The sequence below is a fragment of the Vipera berus genome (assembly GCF_964194415.1).
Source record: "Vipera berus genome assembly, chromosome: 1".
NCBI lineage: Eukaryota > Metazoa > Chordata > Lepidosauria > Squamata > Viperidae > Vipera > Vipera berus.
Genome location: NC_138202.1, coordinates 89379801 through 89400135, shown reverse-complemented (window position 1 = coordinate 89400135; position 20335 = coordinate 89379801). Strand labels below are relative to the sequence as shown.

Genomic DNA, 20335 nt, shown 5'->3' with positions numbered 1-20335 from the left:
TGCTGTGTTGCATCTCCTAGCATTTTCCACTATAGGTAATGCTAGCCAATGTTGCAGAGTGATATAATTCTATATCTAGGAGTTTACAAATTTTCATTCCAGCAACAGCACAGTGCTAAGTGACATAAACTGGCCTTACATAAAAAAAAAATCTAATACTGCCATTAAAAATAGAACTTTGGAGCCATAATAATAGTAATCTATTTGTCCTTGTTCAATTTGAAAGGCTTCCCAGCCGCACTTTAATACTATGTTAAGATGTTTAAAATGTCTGGTACTTTTTTTAAAAAAAATGGTTCTCTAATATTCCTACGTGGCAGAGGAAGGGTTTAAAGTTGTTTTGAAGAGGGAATTTCAGCAGATTTTTCCTGGGTGATAAACTGAACAAAGTACAATTGTTAGCTATCCTGTGCCTCATCTGGTTATACTACTTAGTTTCTGTCTGAAGAGAGAAAGAAAATATCATTATAGAAAGTATTATAATCAAAAGTATCAAGATAAAAGTATCATTCATGCAAGGAACAAAGTAGGTCCAATACCCAGTTTTAAAATATTTAGATGGGTTTAAATTACATAAAGATAGAGATATAGGTGTATTTTACAACCTGTTACAACTAGCTCCAAAATGCATTTTCTTTTTTTTTTCTTTTTTTTCTTTTTTGGCTGGCAATTTTAAACTCAGAACTTTGGCAGGTGTCTGGCAGGTGGAGGGAAGAAACTCCACCACCACCAACCCCCGGCAACCTTACCCTGCGCGGCTTCGGCAGGTGTCTGGCAGGTGGAGGGAAGCAACTCCACCCCCCTGCCACCTCCCTTGCCTCCTCACCTCATTAAGGCAATGGCAGCAGCCAACTGGGCAGACATCAATCTGGTGGGAGGAGCTGGTACAGGCCAAAAGTGCCTGGCTGGCATGAGAGCTGCAGCACCCACTAGGGTGCAAAGAGCACCAGGTTCAGTTCTTAACCTGGTGCCTGCAGCACCGAGTAGGTGTGCAGGCTGGTGCTCATCAGCCCAAAGGAAAGGCATGGACAGCGTGGTTCTGCTAGTGGCCGCTGGCAGGCCGGCAGTGGGCTGGCACTCCAGATCTGGGCTGACTCGCCCTGTGCCAGGCTTAGTGCCCTTTCTGCCACCCCAGTACTGTACCTGGTCTGCCACCTTGCTCTCACCACCAGGTTGCTTCTCCACCCCATGCACAGGTCCCAACCCAAAACTGCGCACTCGCAGCCTACTGGTACCAGTACCAGCAAAAAGTAAGCCCTCCCCCAAAGTAAAGCCTAGTGCTTACTTCAGAGCCCAAAAGAAAGTAAGACCGGGTCTTACTTTTGGGAAAACACAGTATTCCTATTTATTGAAACATTACTTCTGAGAATTTGACTTAAAAATTAAAATATGAAATACTCACTTTTCAGGCACAATTAATCATAATATACAGCTTCACATTGGAAGTTATAATTAACTTCACACTACCTCCTGTTGCTAATAATCACCCACTCAGTAAGTGTAACCAGTAAATTTCCCTGAAAACGTATCATTCCTCTTCCTTAATTGGAAATCAAATATTTCCATAGATGTAAACTACCATGCATCTCTTTATATTTAAACTCACCGAAGCTTTTCATGTTGAGAATAACATTAATTATCAGAAAAGAGTAAGATTTGTTTTCAGTGTACAAAGCTGACATTTTAGAGATGTCAGAGAAAGGGTTCATTTAAAGATTAATTTCCTGTTCAATTTGTTTGACACATAACACTCATATATGGCAGAAAGTCATCACGAAGATATCTGAGTAGGAGAGAAATTCACAAAAGGTCATGAGGATCTCAATTATAAAAGCAATTGTACAATGTAAATTGCCTTTCCTCATTTTTTATAAAACCACAGACTTGACAGAAAGGCAGGTTCTAGAGTAGTTTATTATAACCAATAGAAACTAACTTTCAGCCTGTGCAAACTAGAATTAATTCACATGTGAACTTGTGATCTATGTCAACTCCAGTAATTACGTACGGCAGACATGTCAAACTCGCAACGTCACATGATGTCGTACAACATATCGGAGCCTTTTTACCATTGCTGGTAATGATGTGGGCGTGGCTTCTGGATGACGCGTCCAGGCCATAGGCCGGCTGTTTGACATACAGAATAGGGCACTGTGAAACTTTGAAGAAATGATCTCAACAGCCCACTTGAATGAAATCTTCAACTCTTCTTGAAATTGAATCAAATTTTATTGGGATAACTATGAAGTAACCCAAACCCATAATGGACTGGAAGGATTTATAGAGTTTCCAACAATGTTATTGTTTTCCTTCAAATAATAATTAAAATTGAGGAGAAGTTGAACCGAATGATGGACTGTCTTCCAGAAGCTGGAAATTTTACCTATTTGGGAGTGCAACTTTGCTATTTGTGTCTCACTTTTCAGCTATAATTTGTGTGGGTAGAAATGAAAAAGAAAACCTGCATAATGAAAATTGTCTATTTTTAAAAAATTGAGTAGATTATTTTTTGTCAGCATGAATTATTGACTAGATAATATGGAAGCCTTCAAAGGCCTTTGAAGCCTTTATATCTGAGTGGTCCTTGGTGCTCTCTGAGGTTGCTTGTTTTCTTGCAGACGTTGTATTACCCAAACTAGGTAACATCATCAGGGCTAGTCAGTGAGTAGCACTGACAATGTTACCTAGTTTGTGTAATGAAACATCTGCAAGAAAACAAGCAAGCTCAAAGAATACCAAGGACCCTTCATTCCAACCCTTAGCTACAAATATTATCCTTGATTAGCCTTTGTATCTTTCAAAGTTATAACTAAATTCTTGACACCTTCTGGCTGAAACAATGCAAAGTTGAGCCATTTTGCATTAAACTGTATACCCCTCTACTATGTTTATTATATTCTCTCAAAAGTAAAGAAACTGAAAATGTTGCAATGTTTCCCATTAGTCTGTAATATTTTACTGGACCAAATTTCAAATAGGAACAAATTAATTCTTGTCGATTTTGAATCTCAGATCTCCATTCTGTCACCTTCGTGAATTTGGACCATTTTTTTCTCTTATACAGGGTACAGAATATACTGTTTTAGTCTCTAGTTCCCTCAACCTTCTGCTTTTGGCCATGGTGGCTTGTATTAAAGTCTGGTAGCTTAGAGAACACCAACTTGTCTACTTATCCTAACAGTAAATGCAGAGGATCCTAACATCATTGTCCCATTTTGCTGCGGTCAAAGCAGCAGGAGACAAATAGGATGAAAATATTTGTACCTGATGTGAGATTTGATTGGGAAAGTAGTATTCTATTTTACCATGTGTCACCTAAACATGGACTTGCAAGAGACAGGCAAGGTGGCCTAATTCTCAGTGGCAGCAGCTGCACTGCACAATTAGTACCAAGCAGTATATTGTCATGCACAGTAATTTCAAATAGTTTTGGCTACAACTCTCCAGAGTGCCTATAAACTGGTCTTCAGTGTTTGCAGGATAAGCAGTTTTAGAAAAAAGCTCCCTTCCAGCTCTATTTGTTTAATTGATTCTATTGTACACTTAACACCTGCTAACCTAGCATAATAAGGCAACATTCACAAGTAATATGTTGCAACTAGAATGCTGCAGAATGTGAAGTGTTAAAACCTCCCTGATGATGACTGCTAAGTGAGAAGATCCTGTGGGACATCTCTTAACTGTTAACATAACATTTGTTTAGCCACCACATTTTAAAAAAATCAATATCCTAAAAAAGCTGAAGATGTTTCTCAACTGACAAGGTGGGGACAGGAGAAAATAGTATCTTTACTTTCTGGATCACATTCCAGGGCAATGAAAACTGCCATGGAGATAAAGCAGTATCAGTTTATCTATTGTCATCTGGAGACTGGAGACAGAAGTGACCTTAACATGCCCTCATAACTGCAGCTGTAGAAAATAAATTCATCCACACAGATAATTTGCTTTCTCTTCTGGGACAGTGAAAGCAGTATCCTAACTCTCCAATCTAATTAACTGGCTGCTCTATGAAGCAGGACTGATAACACTCCTGGGAAGTGGTACCAACCCTGTCCTTTCAATGAAGCACCTGGATCATGACAGCAGCAATGGAAGTGACAGAGAAGAAGAAAAAGGAAGCCCAGTTGTGGTACAAATGAAACGAACACGGACTTCAAAATGCAACACATGCACACACACACACACACACACACACACACACACACACACACACACAGGTATTGTTGAGAAATGGAGATACTTTAAGAATATTACTTCCTTAAATGAAAAAATTACCACATGCCAGCTAGAAGCCATTTCATCCGGCAATCTGAGCTACTGTATTTTCAGCTCATTGGAACAGGAATGAGTGACACAATTTTTCCCCCTCCTATTCTAGTCCCGTTTTTCTTAAACCAATTTAGACTAAATCTAAGGTAGGTACTGCCTTAAACCAAGCCAGTCTGGTGTAGAGGAAGTAAGCATCAGGACTGAAACTGGGATACTGTGAGTTTCTACTCCTGCACAAAGCCAACTGGGTGACTTTGAGCCAGTCACTGTCTTTCAGGCCTAGGAAGCAGATAAAAAGGCAAGTTATTTCCAGAAAAACATTGCCAAGAAAACTGCAATGGCTAGTCCAGGAAATTACCAGGAGTCAACAATCATTCAAAAGCACACATTCACACTGAAAACTGCTATTTATTTGCCCCTTTGGAGGTTTCTATTCAAACTATGATGCAAAGTGAGGAAGGGATATCATATCTGTTGGTGGAACTGGGATTTTCTCCCCTCCCCCTTAATTTTAAAGTAAGCCTCACTGAAAAAGACAGATATTTGATATTATTCTTTCTGCATTGAAATAGTACAATAGCAGTGGCAGCATAGGATTTTTTTTCTAAACCATTTGCAGCATGTAATTTTTTTTAAAAAAAAAAAACCAGAAACAGTTTTAGGGACAGAGTTAGAATCGAGTAGTGTGAACAGTGTCAACAGCAGTCATGCATCAAAATAGCAGCCAAGGTTGGGTGATCATAGCCCTATTCCTTTTTGTGTTGCACAAGTCATGGTTGCCATTTTGATGCAGTTGGCACCCCATGACCATCCCTGAGAAGCAATGGTGGGATTCAAATATGTGAACAACCAGTTCTATGTGCGGATGCCGCTTCTGGAAATCCATTCTGGGCCTGGGCAACAAAAAATTAACTACCAGTTCTGCTGAAGTCGTGCAAACTGGCTGAATCCCACCACTGCTGAAAAGTATCTTATGCAAGCTGTATTCTTCAACTTATTTCAAATTTCTCCAGTCTCATGTCTTCTAATGTATTAGACTGCATTTCTCAAAATTGCAACCTGACATTCCCACTTTATCTCAATACAGTAGTGTATTCAAGGAAAAGCTGAATTATGTATTCTGAAATTCTAAGGCCATCAGATTAAAATTCAAAGAGATTTTCATATTGTTGCCCTAGACCTCAAGGATATGCTAATAAGATTCATCTTGAAACCCCCATGCCAGACATAGTAATAATAAAAGAAATCAAAGAACATTGTCATGTTCCAAAGCAATTCTGACAACTTTTGAAGAGTAATGTCCCACCCCAGAAACTAATTAAAAGTCTAAAATATAGATCTGATTAATACACAAGATGAGGGAAATGACAAGAGAAGCAGATTGGGTTGACAGAGAGCTCAGAAATTCAGGGGACAAACTAAGCAAAAATCAGCCTGAAGACTTACCTATACATTTCTACAGTCATAGTTGATTTCTGTATTTTTTTAATCAATTTTCTTTCTTGCTAGTGTGGTCCAAGCAATCAGCCAGTCACTCGGCAAAAAGCATGAATAGCAGAAGAACTAGAACAAAAAAGCCGTTCCATTCATGCACTTATTGACCCATATAATACAAGTGTATTTTGTTACAAGAGATGATCTTGCGTTCTGGATGTAACAAGGAGCATTTCTGAAGTTATTATTCTCCCTAAAACTACTCTGTTCTTGGTACATGCAGTATTTGGTCCTTGAACTGGAACTGTTCATTTATCAAAAGCATTTCAAAGGTTATTTGGCATATACGGTACATACTTTGCTCTCGCTTTCCCTTTCTATCAATAGCACTTTATAATAGAATCATACCAGTGAATAAATGAGCATTTATCTCAACCCCAACTTTCTTCTTGAAGAAAGCTTCAGGCAGTGCTTGAACAATGGTGCCACTCAAGAACACCCTCACTGTTCCATTCAGTAGAATCTCCCAGAGCTGGTTATATTTCCTAGAGGTCAAGATTTTGCCAATTAATCATGTTCAGTTGCTCACTTCCTGACCACGGGTTCTCAGACCTAAACTCCTATGCTTGGATGCTCCCAAACCTGATCCCAGTGTGGATTATGTTTCTAGCAGAACACACAGCACCCACTAATCTAAAGTCAAAGTGCATATAGCAGTTACAAACAGAGCACATGAAGTTTTTCTTTGATTTGCAACTTCACAATGGCAAAATAGCCCTGGTCACAGTTTCCTTGTACATGAAGAAACAAGTAGAGTCATTGTCAAGTTCAGGGATCTCCTTCCATACCAACTGGGTAGGTAAGGATTGAATTGGGAAGTCTGTTCTCCAGAGCTAGTTGACATGATCTAGCACCCTGCAAAATCCAAGTTTGGAATGGGGGAGCCAAGTCTACTCCGGTGAAGAGTTAATATCGGGGCTTAGCACAGCAGGTCATTGGAATCTTATGAGAGAGTAATTCGTTGGAAAGGTTTAACATTACTCTCAAATCCCATTTGGCAGAAACCAGTTTTCTAGAAGCACTAAAAATATAAGCAAATATGGATTTCCTTTAAATTAATTTATAACCATTGAAAAACAAAGGCAGCAGTTTGTGAATATTTTATTATATCACATCTTTCTTGCATTGTTGATAAGGCAAATGAAAATATAAAGCATGGCGATATTTTCCATATTTTAGCATCAAGAATGAGGCACCGAACTTTGCAAGTTGTCAAAGCGGCTTTATGACTGCAATAAAATGGTGGTTGGTTCAGTGATGGGAAGTCAAGTTATACCTATAAGTTTCTGTGATTTATTTAAATATGAGATTAATCTAAAGAAATTGCATATCGTATCAAACTTTGGAAACAATAACAGGGTATTCATTACTTGAATTCTTTATATGACAGCTGCAAAAAGAAAAAATAAAGAAACCTGAACACCCCTCCCTATATCATAGCAGCCAATAAATGACATATCCAACATAATTACCTTTGATGTGGAAGGATTTCTCAGTAAAAACATTGCAGGCGTTCTAAAACATGTAATTACCAAAATTTAATGACCAGCATCCACATGACTGAATGAGACTGATTAGCAAAGTATGGATTGCAATGAAAAGACAGTAATGTAAAATTTCAATAACTTCTCTGATTGTATAACATTTATAGCCTCTAACTCTGATTATACATACATGTGTGTATATATGTGTGTGTGAGTGTGTGTGTGTGTGTGTGTGTGTGTGTGATTTTGGCAATCATAAGAAAAATTATTACAGTATAGCTATTAAAAAGGATATAAAATCAATGCATATTTATAAGGCTTAGTTTTAGTTTATAAATCATGCTGAAAGATGTGACTATTTTCTACCATCCCAATACAATTTTCTAGCATGGAGAAATGTCTATGGACTTCATTATATATGCTGAAGAAGAATCATCTGAAAATGCAAGGTAGAATTTCAGTCACTTTCTAGAACAAATGTCTTCTGAACAAGACAAGGTCACCATTTTCAAATGCCCGGTTAAAACACAAAACCAAAGGGAAACTTTTCTACTGTCCTTTGTGAAGTACATGTAATTTCATTTAAATTAGATACTACTGCACAACATCATAGTGTCATCACAAATCATGGAATAAGGTGCTTAATCATGGAATAAGGTGCTTAAATAGCCCACCTAAGTGAAGACAAATAATGTGTGTGCAAAAGGAAGAGCCTTTTAAAGCCCACAGAATAAATGTAATGAATTTAGGGGCACAAAATACTAGGAAACACCTCAGTTACAGAATAGATTTTGATCATAGTGTTTCAGATACCTTAACACAACCAGAAAGAGTAGTATAATTTACTTTTGGTAAGCAATATATACACATATGCACACAAGTACGGATATGTATTAGCATAAGTGGTTGAAGTTACTGTTTTTGGATAGCAGTGTTCCAATATCTCAGGGGCTGCCACAAAGAAGAGGGAGCCAAGCTATTCTCCAAAGCACCTGAAAGCAGGACAAGAAGCAACGGATGGAAACTAGTCAAGGAGAGAAGCAACCTAGAACTAAGGAGAAACTTCCTGACAGTTAGAACAATTAACCAGTGGGACAACCTGCCACCAGAAGCTGTGAATGCTCCAACACTGGAAGTTTTTAAGAAGAGACTGGACAGCCATTTGTCTGAAATGGTATAGGGTTTCCTGCCTTAGCCGGGGGAAGGACTAGATGACCTCCAATGTCCCTTCCAACTTTACTATTATGATTATGATTGTGATTATGACTGTGTTACAATTTCTGAATCACAATGCTACGTATGTTCACAATGATAAATGAAAAAAAACTGAATGTCATAAACTAGACGTATCTTGTTCCATACATTCTATAGTATTTGAGTATAATTATAGCAACATACCAGGTGTCCAGAAGTTAGATAATTATATTCTTAGTATAATATATTGGGAATAAAACCCTATGTACTTAGCTGCAATTTCTTTTGTTTAGTTTTTTTTAAAAGAAAACACAGCTCAAAATTCTGTTATATGTAATAAAATATTCACACTAAAGTTTCTATATTTTAATGGGCCAATTTATTTTTCTGTTGTAGGCAGTAACTATGAATAAATGCAGCTCACACACTTGCAGAGTCTAAAATGATCAGTGATGAGTGACTGTCTTCACTGGTTGTTGTAGGTGAAATTTATAAGCCTTACACCACCAATGACAAATACTTTTGCTAATGTTAAGTAAGATTGTTTACTTCTACAGCAAGGACCAAAAAACATTAGGCAACCTGGACATTTCTAAGAAGGCTCTTGCTGCACCCTGCTCTCCCATGCTACCCATGATAAGGCCTTAATACACAAATGAAAGACACACTGACATTTTCCTTAGTCAACTAAGGTTCCAGCACTTTGCTATGACAAATAATTTTGCCAGCATTTCTTACTTTAGAGAGTAGAAAACCACATCATATACTTTGAAAACAATGATCTCCAAGATGATTTTTAAAGTTTTTTTTTCTTCCAACAGAATATGAAAAATCCCCCATACCCTAGTACTGAAATCTCTACAGATAAGAATGTAACATAGGAGAGGTGTTTGTCTTGAAACAGGTTGAACTATAAATTCTGCTTTCCATTTTTATTGGTAATGGTGTCTGGGATAGCTGAAAGTTTTAATGTGCCAACAATTGAAAGATTATAAGTTTCCTCCATTTAATCAGACTCTTGGCTTTAGAAATCAGAATAGTTTATCAGTTCTTCTTGGAGGCTTACTGTTATCAGATTGTCCTGAAAACTGAACATTTCCCTGAAGAGTGAGAAGCTATTTTTATATATCTTTTTTTTTCAGATCACAAGCAAAAATGAAAATCAACATTTACTGATTTTGCCCTTCCCAGTTGCAGCAGATTCTCCAGAATTTTTCAACTATTTTGTAGAGAGAAACAAATAATATTGACGTCCTTTTTTCTAGAATTAAAAAGTAGTAAAGAAAATCAATACTGGGATAATAGGTGGTCTACAATTTATAAAGGGACAATATAAGAATAATATTGTCTTTCTAAAATTCTTCCCAGCAAATAGGTACATTCATAATTTTCAAGGGCTGTGAAGCAATGAAGAGTGACAAAGTTTAAAAACAATTTAAAAAAAACAAAGCAAACATGGGGGGAACCAATGTCTTAGTTTGTAAAGAGAAAAAGAGTATGCAACATATATCCTCCTGATATTAACTAAAATTGAGACAGCATTCCCACCCTACTCCAAAAAAAATCAGTGTTATTGAGCACAAAAGAAACTTTGGGGAAATGTTTGGCTTTTTTGATTCCCAAGAAATTGCAAAAAAAAAAGTCTAATTTCAGTTTGGTGTAATTATTCATAAATATTTAGATGGGGAACTCATCAAATTTGCAGACGACACAAAGCTGGCAGGAATAGCCAACACTCCAGAAGACAGGCTTAAGATACAGGAGGATCTGGACAGACTTGAACACTGGGCACTATCTAACAAAATGAAATTCAATGGTGAAAAAATTAAGGTTCTACATTTAGGAAAGAAAAACCAAATGTATAGGTATAGTATAGGGGATACCTTGCTCAATGGTTCAAGGTTGACTCAGCCTTCCATCCTTCCGAGGTAGGTAAAATGAGGACCCAGATTGTTGGGGGCAATAAGCTGACTTTGTAATAATGCCGCTTGGGGGGGGGGCTGAAAGCCCTAATAAGCAGGCGTATACATAGAATGAAGGCTATTGCTAAGCACATTGATTTGTGCTTAGATTGTAAGCCGCCCTGAGTCTTCGGAGAAGGGCGGGATATAAATGGAATTAAAAAAAAATAGTAGTAACTGTGAGAGGGATCTTGGTGTCCTAGTAGACAATCACTTAAATATGAGCCAGCAGTGTGCTGCAGCTGCCAAAAAAGCCAACACAGTGCTAGGCTGCATTAACAGAGGGATAGAATCAAGATCACGTGAAGTATTAATACCACTTTAGAATGCCTTGGTAAGACCACACTTGGAATACTGCATCCAGTTTTGGTCACCACGATGTAAAAAAGATGCTGAGACTCTGGAAAGAGTACAGAGAAGAGCAATAAAGATGATTAGGGGACTGGAGGCTAAAACATATAAGGAACGGCTGCTGGAATTGGGTATGTCTAGTTTAATGAAGAGAAGGACTAGGGGTGACATGATACCACCAGAAGCTGTGAATGCTCCAACACTGGAAGTTTTTAAGAAGAGACTGGACAGCCATTTGTCTGAGATGGTATAGGGTTTCCTGCCTTAGCCGGGGGTTGCACTAGATGACCTCCAAGGTCTCTTCCAACTTTATTTATTATTTATTTATTTATTTATTAATTTAATTTATATACCGCCCTTCTCTCAAGAGACTCAGGGCGGTTAACAGGGCAATACATAAAAACAGGTACAAAAAAATTAAAATTATTAAAACATGATTAAACAGTGCCCATAATAATACAAATTTAAAATTAAAATCATAGTAACAATCCCACCCCGTCCCATCAGGCCAGGCCCGCTTCGTTAAAGAGATGGGTTTTAAGGTCGCGCCGGAAGGAGCGGAGATCGGGCGCCATCTGGAGCTCTACCGGAAGATGGTTCCATAAATCCGGTGCACCCACAGAGAACGCTCTCCCCCTGGGGGTCACCAGTCTTTACTTTATGATTATGATTATGATTATGAAATATCTTTTTAAAGGAGTATGTTTTTTTAATTTAATATTTTGTACCTGAAATATAAAGTTGGAACTTTGAAAACTAGATTGGAGCAAGATCAAATGCCTAATACACTAATACAAGAAATATTGAATGGTAATCTGAAATATTTTCTGAAATTTGAAATTCATTGAGTTTATTCATTCCATTTTTTTTAAAAAAAGTTATCTTCACTAAGTATTACTATGTGAAATGTCACTTTCTCTAGTTTCTGATATTATGCATTTTAACTTTAATATAAAGTTACATTTTCACACAGCATATTAAAGATAATAAACATTTTTTCTCAGTTTGAACTAAAGGGATACATATTTAAACCTTGAAACTTCAACCTCATTATAATATAAGCACTGAAGAGTGAAATACTAGCCTTATGTATACACTGTTTACAAAACCAGAAACTATTATATTCTTCTGTTAACTTCTATCCTGGATAAAGGCTGCAATATCTATCAAATCTTAAAGTGTTGCATAAAGTGAGAAACTTCAAGAAAGTAGTAGGATTATAAATCAAATTAAGTTGATGGAGGTACTATGCATCTTGTAAATGAAATTGTGAGGCTAGGGGAGTTCAAGATCACATCTGTTTTCAACAGGTGATTTGTGGTTCAAATTCCCAGTTGAAAGTTTGTTTAATAGCAAAACTAGTCATAGAGAATATGTTACAAAAATGCATACCAATAGGAACGTACAAAAAAGTGAACATATAACAACAATAAGACATATATAGTAAATATATAATGAAATAAGAAAAATGATATATAAAGAGCTTGAAAGGAAAATTTGGCACATTGTTACAATATATTTTGACAGGAGCGAGAATGTTATTTATACAAAGATGGAAAGAGACAGTGATTCCCACAAATGGATGGCAAAAAATGAAATGTTGATTTTTAGATGTTGATGACTTTGTTGTTACAGAAATAGCTTAAATTATGTAGAAATGTAAAGCAAAAGACTGAGCTGGTAATATTTTTTTTTTTATTCTACTGCACTGTAAAAAGAAGTCACTACTCTTTTTTATTTCCTTCTCTCTGCACTTCCCTTCTTTCTTCTTTCACTTTTGTTTCTATTGGTATTTTATCTTATACTAAACTTTAATAAAATCAACAAAAAGACACACATAGAAAATGGGGAGAACTCACCCAGGAAAAGCATATAGGTGTGTGTTTCTCTATTGAGAAACACTTATATAGGATCTCAGGGATTTTCTTATCCAATCCTAGTCCAAGAAGACATCATGCCATCCCAATCAGATAGCTATCCAAACCTTAGCGAACTCCTCCAGTGAGGGAACATTTATGGTTCCAGGAGGTAGGTTATTCCACTGTTTAATAGCAATCATGGTTTGGACATTTCTCCTTATTTCACGTGTGAACCACCTGCTGTAAAACCTCTATTCATTTGTTATAGAAATGGACTAAGTCATGACATTCCTGGTAAGATCATACTTAACAGAGTTTGTTTTCCAACGCATGTCAATGAAAATTCCTTACCACTAAAGACTTCTTTAAAAGATATGCAAATTGCTTGGAAAAAAATCAGAAGAAAACTTCATAATGTATGTAGAAATGCATACAAATCTCCTAATTGTTATGCGTGTGTTTACAAATCAAGGAAACACATTTATATTTGGGGTAAAAAGAAATTAGCATTATAGAAAGCTAAACACTTAGATTTTTTTCTCTACCCGTTCCTATAAATATGATTGTAAGTATTGTAATGAATACTATCCCAGTTTCTAATTTCAGTAACAGGTTAAACAGCAACATAGGTGGCTATTCCTGGAATTCAGCACATGGTAATATTCTACGTTATTTAGAATTCTGATAGGTATTATTCATATCTAAAATTTCAGTGATTGTTTCCAATCAATTAAGAGAATTTTCCTTCCTCTTTTCCACCTGCAGTCCCTTCCCATAATTTTGTTCAAAAAGAATCACCCATTATTTAGGAACAGATGGAGTGGGGCTGAAGGAGGAGAAATACATTCTATTTATGGATGTCAATCTGTCAGAAGAAAGCATTATTTTGATACCGCCCAATGTTTTTGAATTTCTACCACCAAAAAGATTTGTGAATATAATTTGCTATGAAGGATTTTCAGACAGTGAATATTCACCTGAACCATCTTGCCTCTGAAACATTAATATGACATTAATTGACTCTTCTGCCTTCATTCTAACAAGATAAAAAATTTCATACCATCTGTTGTTTCAGAAAACAAAATCCCTAGGAAACAGTATGATATAACTTGTTTTATAATCCAGTCATAAATCCTCCATACATTTCTTATTTATACCTAAGGGGGAAAAAGACTCTGATCCCATAATACCTGGTGATTAACTAAGCTTATTTTAGGATAATTCCCCAATGCTGGAAGCAGATGTCTCAAACCCATTTGCACATGTAATAAAAAGATTATACTGTCCAAATAAAGAAGGCTGGACAGTTTCCTTGGAATAATTCGTTGGAGAACAGGGAGCTGGGATTTCTTAACCTTTAATTTAGTGATAACATATGGTATGATTACAAAAGGTATGAAAGCATTGTTTTTGATGCACTTACTCTTTTGATCCTAAAGCACTTCTATGAGTTCATTTTTTGGGAATGTACTAAATTTTATCTATCTTACAATTGCATAACACCCTGATTAGCTACAAAAAAATTCATAATGCATAGTAAAAATAGGTAATGTAAACCCTAAAATAGAATTGGTTTTATAGAGCAAAGAAAATTCCAATCTGTCAAAGGAAAAACATGGCATCAAAAGGTTACTCACCACTGAGGTCAATGAAATGTAATGTAAATCAGTTAAATGGAACAAAGAGATTTCTTTTTATATCCTTATGTAGCAATGTTCAACATGTCTTGGTTTTGATTTTAACTGAAACCATTAATATTAAATTTGCAAGGGAAGAGAGAGGAGGGGCCGGAGAAAATGTAAGTCGCTCCTCAACATTCTTATTTGGGTTGTTAATGTGGTTCAATGTAAAATGTTAAGTCAATGTTATCTCACAATTTTAATAAATACTTTTAAAGTATATATTTGTTTCATTTCTAGGTTTCAGGTAAAATTATTAGTCATAATTCAGACATTGTTGATTGTTCCATCCCTATGTAGTCTACAAATGCTAAAGTCAAATAGATATAAAATAACTCATTTGGTGTCTTGAAGTACAAGTATTAGACAAACAAATGGGGAACAAGCTTATAAAAATAGAATTCCTGAAATCAAGTAAAGATCTGATTATGAGCCTCCAGCTATTAATTTACCTACTTGATATCCATCTATGAATGTCTGAAAGCTGGAGATACAAGCCTATAATTGTATTCAGTGCTTTTTTTATAAAAGAAAAAGGTGCCGGAACTCACACATGTCATACAGCCCGCCTTGCCTACCCTACAAGGTTCCATCCAAAAAAGGTGCCAGAATTCCATTCTATGACAAAAAAAGGTCCTGTATTACTAGAAACCGTACAATGGGCATTGATTATGCTGATCAGGATTATGATACATAAGTTAATTTCAGAGGAAGAATTGGATGGATCTTTATTTTGGATGTGTAATAAAAAAGAAGTTTTAAAAAAGGAGATGACATCTATTATCATATCCAAATAAGAAATAGTTTTAATGAGAAACACTTAAACATTTAAAAATATAAATAGTTTTGAATCTATAACAGAGGCTACACATTCCCTAAGTGCAAAAAGGAATTACTGTATGTTTTATTGACAGACATAAGTTAAACAGAAAACAAGTTCATAAAAAACAGAAAGTCACAGAGGTTTTATATCACCCGTGGTTGTTAATTCCGCATTATCCAATTGTAGAATAGAAAAGAACAAACAAGAGCAGGCAAAATCATTATGCTAGAAATATAATTATGATAACAAATAACTTGGTGAAATAATTGTAGCAAACTCAATCAATTTAGCTTCTGTACAGTTAGAAGAAAAAAGTAATTTGGGTTAGTGGCTGAGATAGGCAAGAATAACTTCTCAAAATGGAATTGCTATTAGGTAATTCTTGAGCACAAACTTTAAAAATATATATAGTATATAGTATATAAATGGTTCATAAAGACTTTTAAAATTGCTAGAATATTTATGAGCACATAATTTATGCCTGAATTCATTGTAAAATATCCCTCTCTGATGGCTACATTATTACCAAATACTTGGATTTTCATTTGTAATCTATTGAAACAAGAATAGGAAACTGCATACACTGATCCCCTTCAGCTATTTCAGTGGGTTAGGACACTGAGTTTGTCGATCAGAAGGTCGGCGGGTTGAATCCCGAATGAGCGCCTGTTACTTGTCCCAGCTTCTGCCAACCTAGCAGCTCGAAAGCATGTAAAAATGCAAGTAGAAAAATAGGGAACTCTACAGTGGGAAGGTAACAGTGTTCCGTGCTTCTTTGGCATCTAGTCATGCCGGCCACATGACCACGGAGACGTCCTCGGACAAGCGCTGGCTCTTCGGCTTTGAAACGGAGATGAGCACCGGCCCCTAGAGTCGGAAACGACTAGCACGCATGTGCAGGGTAACCTTTACGTTTATGGCATACATAAAAGGGATGTGGTGGCTCAGTGGGTTAGGACGCTGAGCTTGTTGATCAGATGGTCGGCAGTTTGGCAAGTCGAATCCTGAGTGCCGCATAGCAGAGTGAGCGCCTGTTACTTGTCCCAGCTTCTGCCAACCTAGCAGTTTGAAAGCACGTAAAAATGCAAGTAGAAAAATAGGGACCACTACGGTGGGAAGGTAACAGCGTTCCGTGCGCCTTTGGCGTCTAGTCATGCCGGCCACATGACCACGGAGTTATCCTCGGACAAGCACTGGCTCTTCAGCTTTGAAACAAAGATGAGCACCGGCCCCTAGAGTTGGAAACGACTAGCACGCATGCGCGGGGAACCTTTACCTTTACCTTTATGGCATACATAATCAAGTTATCTACATTAGTTTCTTCAAAAAATAGGGATTATAGGAAATTTTAACATACATTTCTTTGGTACATCTAAAAATTATTCCTCTACCAACCCAACACTTAAGAAGATATGAAAAGTTGAGGGGAAAAAACAATAAAGAAATCTTTAAAAATAAGCCAAGAAATATAGGCTATTCCAGCTGTATGATTAAAAACAGCAGGCTGAACATTTGCTTCAGTAAAATCAGAAAATAATATTAAAACCCTGAAAGAACCAGTCTTAACTTTATCTGTAAAACATAATTATGAGTAGAAGGGTAGCCTGATTTCTGAGGAAGGGTTCCATGATCATGTGGTGTTAAAAATATTCTGTGCTGAGTAATCACCAGTCTAATATTTGTAACTGGTACATGAAAGTATCACATCACTAATAATAAAAAAATCCAATAATTTTGTTTGTTTGCTTATTTTATAGATTAAGCACTAGAACAGTATTATGTATGAGTGGTCCATGGTTTTTAGTGTCCCGCTATTCCTTTTAAGAATTTCCTGTTGCTCATTAACTTAAACCTATATATTTTGCCTTTGTGAAACAGAGGGCATCCAGCACTAGGAATAACAAATTAATGTCTAGAACCAAAGGCAGCAAGCTATCCCAAAGACATTAAAGCCTGTGGTGAGAAGTTCAAAAAATGGACTACAGAGTAACAGAAGATCAGAAGCCAAAGGAAGAATTGAGCTATAACATTGTCCCAAAGCTTATTTTGGGGTACAGAAATTGAATCAACACACCAAAGTATTTTACCAGAGTAAAGTAAGGGTGATAGCTGGGATACCTCAGGAGTGAGTAGACTGTCTACCAAGTAATTCGTATGCTAGTTCTGGTAAAGAAATCAAACAGAATTTATACTTCATTCCTACTCTGGAGAAAAAAATTGACAAAGTGAGCTTGCTACATCTAGCAGCTGGCTGAATTCTAGAAAGAGTCTGATAAAGGAATCTAATTCAGACTTTTTCAGGAATAAATATTCACCCCCTTGAAGGAGGCAGTGGTGAGACCCCTCCTCAAAAAGCCTGCCCTGGACCCGGCTGTTTTAAATAACTATCGTCCAGTCTCCAACCTTCGCTTTTTGGCGAAGGTTGTTGAGAGTGTGGTGGCGCATCAGCTTCCTCTGTTCCTGGAGGAAACTGATTATCTGGACCTGCACCAATCGGGTTTCAGGCCCGGATACAGCACGGAGACGGCATTGGTCGCACTGGTGAATGATCTCTGGCGGGCTCGGGACAGGGGTTGTTCCTCTGTCTTGGTCCTATTAGATCTCTCAGCGTCTTTTGATACCATCGACCATGGTATCCTACTGCGGCGTCTCAGGGGGTTGGGAGTGGGAGGCACCGTTTTACGGTGGTTCTCCTCCTATCTCCTGGGCCGCTTGCAGTTGGTGTTGATGGGAGGGCAGAGATCCGCCCCGAGGCCTCTCATTTGTGGAGTTTCTCAGGGGTCGGTTCTCTTGCCCCTCCTGTTCAACATCTTTATGAAGCCGCTGGGTGAGCTCATTCGTGGTTTCGGGGTGGGGTATCATCAGTACGCTGATGATACCCAACTTTTTCTTTCCACCCCGAACCAACCCAGCGATGCCCTCGCCGTGATGTCCCGTTGCCTGGAGGCGGTCCAGGTCTGGATAGGGAGAAACAGGCTTCGTCTCAATCCCGCCAAGACTGAGTGGCTGTGCATATCGGCATCTCGGGTTAACCAGACTATTCCATCTCTAACGATGGGGGGTGAGGTGTTACCCCCCGTTGATAGGGCTCGCAACTTGGGCGTCCTCCTGGATTCACGACTCAATTTTGAAGACCATATAGGAGCCGTGACCAGGGGGGCTTTTGCCCAGGTTTGCCTGGTGCGCCAGTTGTGACCCTATCTGGACCGAGATGCCCTATGCACAGTCACTCATGCGCTCATGACCTCCTGTTTAGACTACTGCAACACTCTCTACATGGGGCTGCCCTTGAGGACCACTCGGAGGCTTCATCTGGTGCAGAATGCAGCCGCGCGAGTTGTGATGGGGGTTTCCCGATACTCCCATGTAACACCTCTACTCCGCGAGCTGCATTGGCTCCCGGTTGCCCTCCGAGTGAGATTCAAGGTGCTGGTGATGACCTATAAAGCCCTAAATGGCTTGGGTCCGGGATATCTGAGGGAACACCTGCTGCCAGCATCAAGCTCCCTTCGTCCAGTGCGCTCCCACAGGGAGGGTCTTCTCAGGGTGCCACCGGTAAGAGATTGCCGGCGGACGACACCCAGGGATAGGGCCTTCTCAGTGGGTGCGCCTGCCCTTTGGAACCAGCTGCCAGTGGAGCTTAGGACTGCCCCCGACCTCCGTTCATTCCGCCGGGACCTGAAGACCTGGCTCTTTGAGCTCTCTGGCCCAAGCTGAGAATTTTAATTTTAGTTTTAATTTTAATTTTAACTGGGGTTTTACTTATGCAGAGACGAATATAATTTTTTAATCTGTTTTTAACTTTTGTATTTTTGTTTTTAATCACCCTGTAAACCTCCCTGAGTCCTTCGGGAAAGGGCGGTATATAAATGTAATAAAATAAGATAAAAATAAATAAATATTGGAGCTACAGGGTCAGTATTCAACTTATTGCTGTTAATATGTGGTCACTAAGAATCAGAAATGACTTCATGGCACATAACCAATCAATCGGTTTGTTGATTTGGTTTTCTGTTATTATTCATGGTTTATTATATTACTTGAAGTATTATAGGGGGCCTCCTTTACTAAGGCAATAGTTAGAGAAGAAGCAAACAAAATAATAAGAGTTAAGTAGCCTCATATTTATTTTATTTATTCAATAGATATTTGACCTATGGACTGTATTTTTTTTCCCTAAACAGAAATGTTTCTAGCTTTCTTAATAAATATCTCTATGGACTGCTAGTAATTAATGCCAGGTTGTTCTAAAACAAACACTTTTTGCACCAAAAGGAATGATTCTTCCAGCTGTTTCTTACTCCATCTGTTACTTACTCACCATAGCATCATTATAGATCTGGGTCTGGAAAGAGTTTAGTTATAACATATACAGATGTTACCATCTTCTGTATGTATGAATGCCAATTTTGAATTATCTTGTCATGGAAACTTGTGTCAGATTAGGTTTTTCTTTCAGCATATACTGATTATTATGGTTTTTTTAAAAAAAATTGGTGTTAAGATTATTGCCTTCAAACATGCTAATATACAACCCAAATGTATTGTTCCACCATTGTATAGTGTGTCTTAAGGCTTTGTGCCATGCTTCCATGTCAATAGATAGCAAAATACTTTCTGGATATGGGTTAACTGAGAAAAATATATGATCTTATGGTTGGTCATTAATGATATATAATTTGATGCAACCTTCCTCATTTGGTGTCCTCTTCGTGTTAGGAATACACATTCTACTTACAATAGCAATGGTATCTCTGAACTGCAGATTACTAGCATATTAGCCCATTGTAAAATGAACTGCGCTAAAGAATGAAATAATTGCTGTCTGTCTGCCACTTTTCATATTCACCCACTTTTGGAACCTTATTCTACTACCACCGAAAAATATAGTCACCTTTTAAAAACCCTCATGGATTTTATTTAGAAGACAGTTACCCTTGCTTAAAAGCCATGTGCACCTAGCCTAAAAGATAACAGGGGGATCCATGATACCACAGTGCTTAAAAATGCACTTTGTACAACAATGAAATGAGTTAATAAACTATGCTAACTGGCAATAAGCACAAGCAGTAAATTGAAAGGGCCTCAGAATATCTTTCCCCAGTAGCAAATTATGCATGAATCAATTCTCATAATGGCTACGCACACTGGAGTTGCCAGATGATAAATCAGAGTGGGAATTTCTAGCCCTACCCAAATCTCAAACTGCCTGAACCTA

At 37.7% G+C, this 20335-nt stretch overlaps 1 protein-coding gene across 1 annotated transcript in view; it reads right to left on the bottom strand.

Annotated features, from left to right (window-relative positions):
- NELL1 (neural EGFL like 1) overlaps positions 1–20335 on the bottom strand; it is a gene marked incomplete at both ends in the record, with an annotated part of 595597 nt that overhangs the window by 159142 nt on the left and 416120 nt on the right. The gene's annotated exons all lie outside the window — the stretch shown is intronic.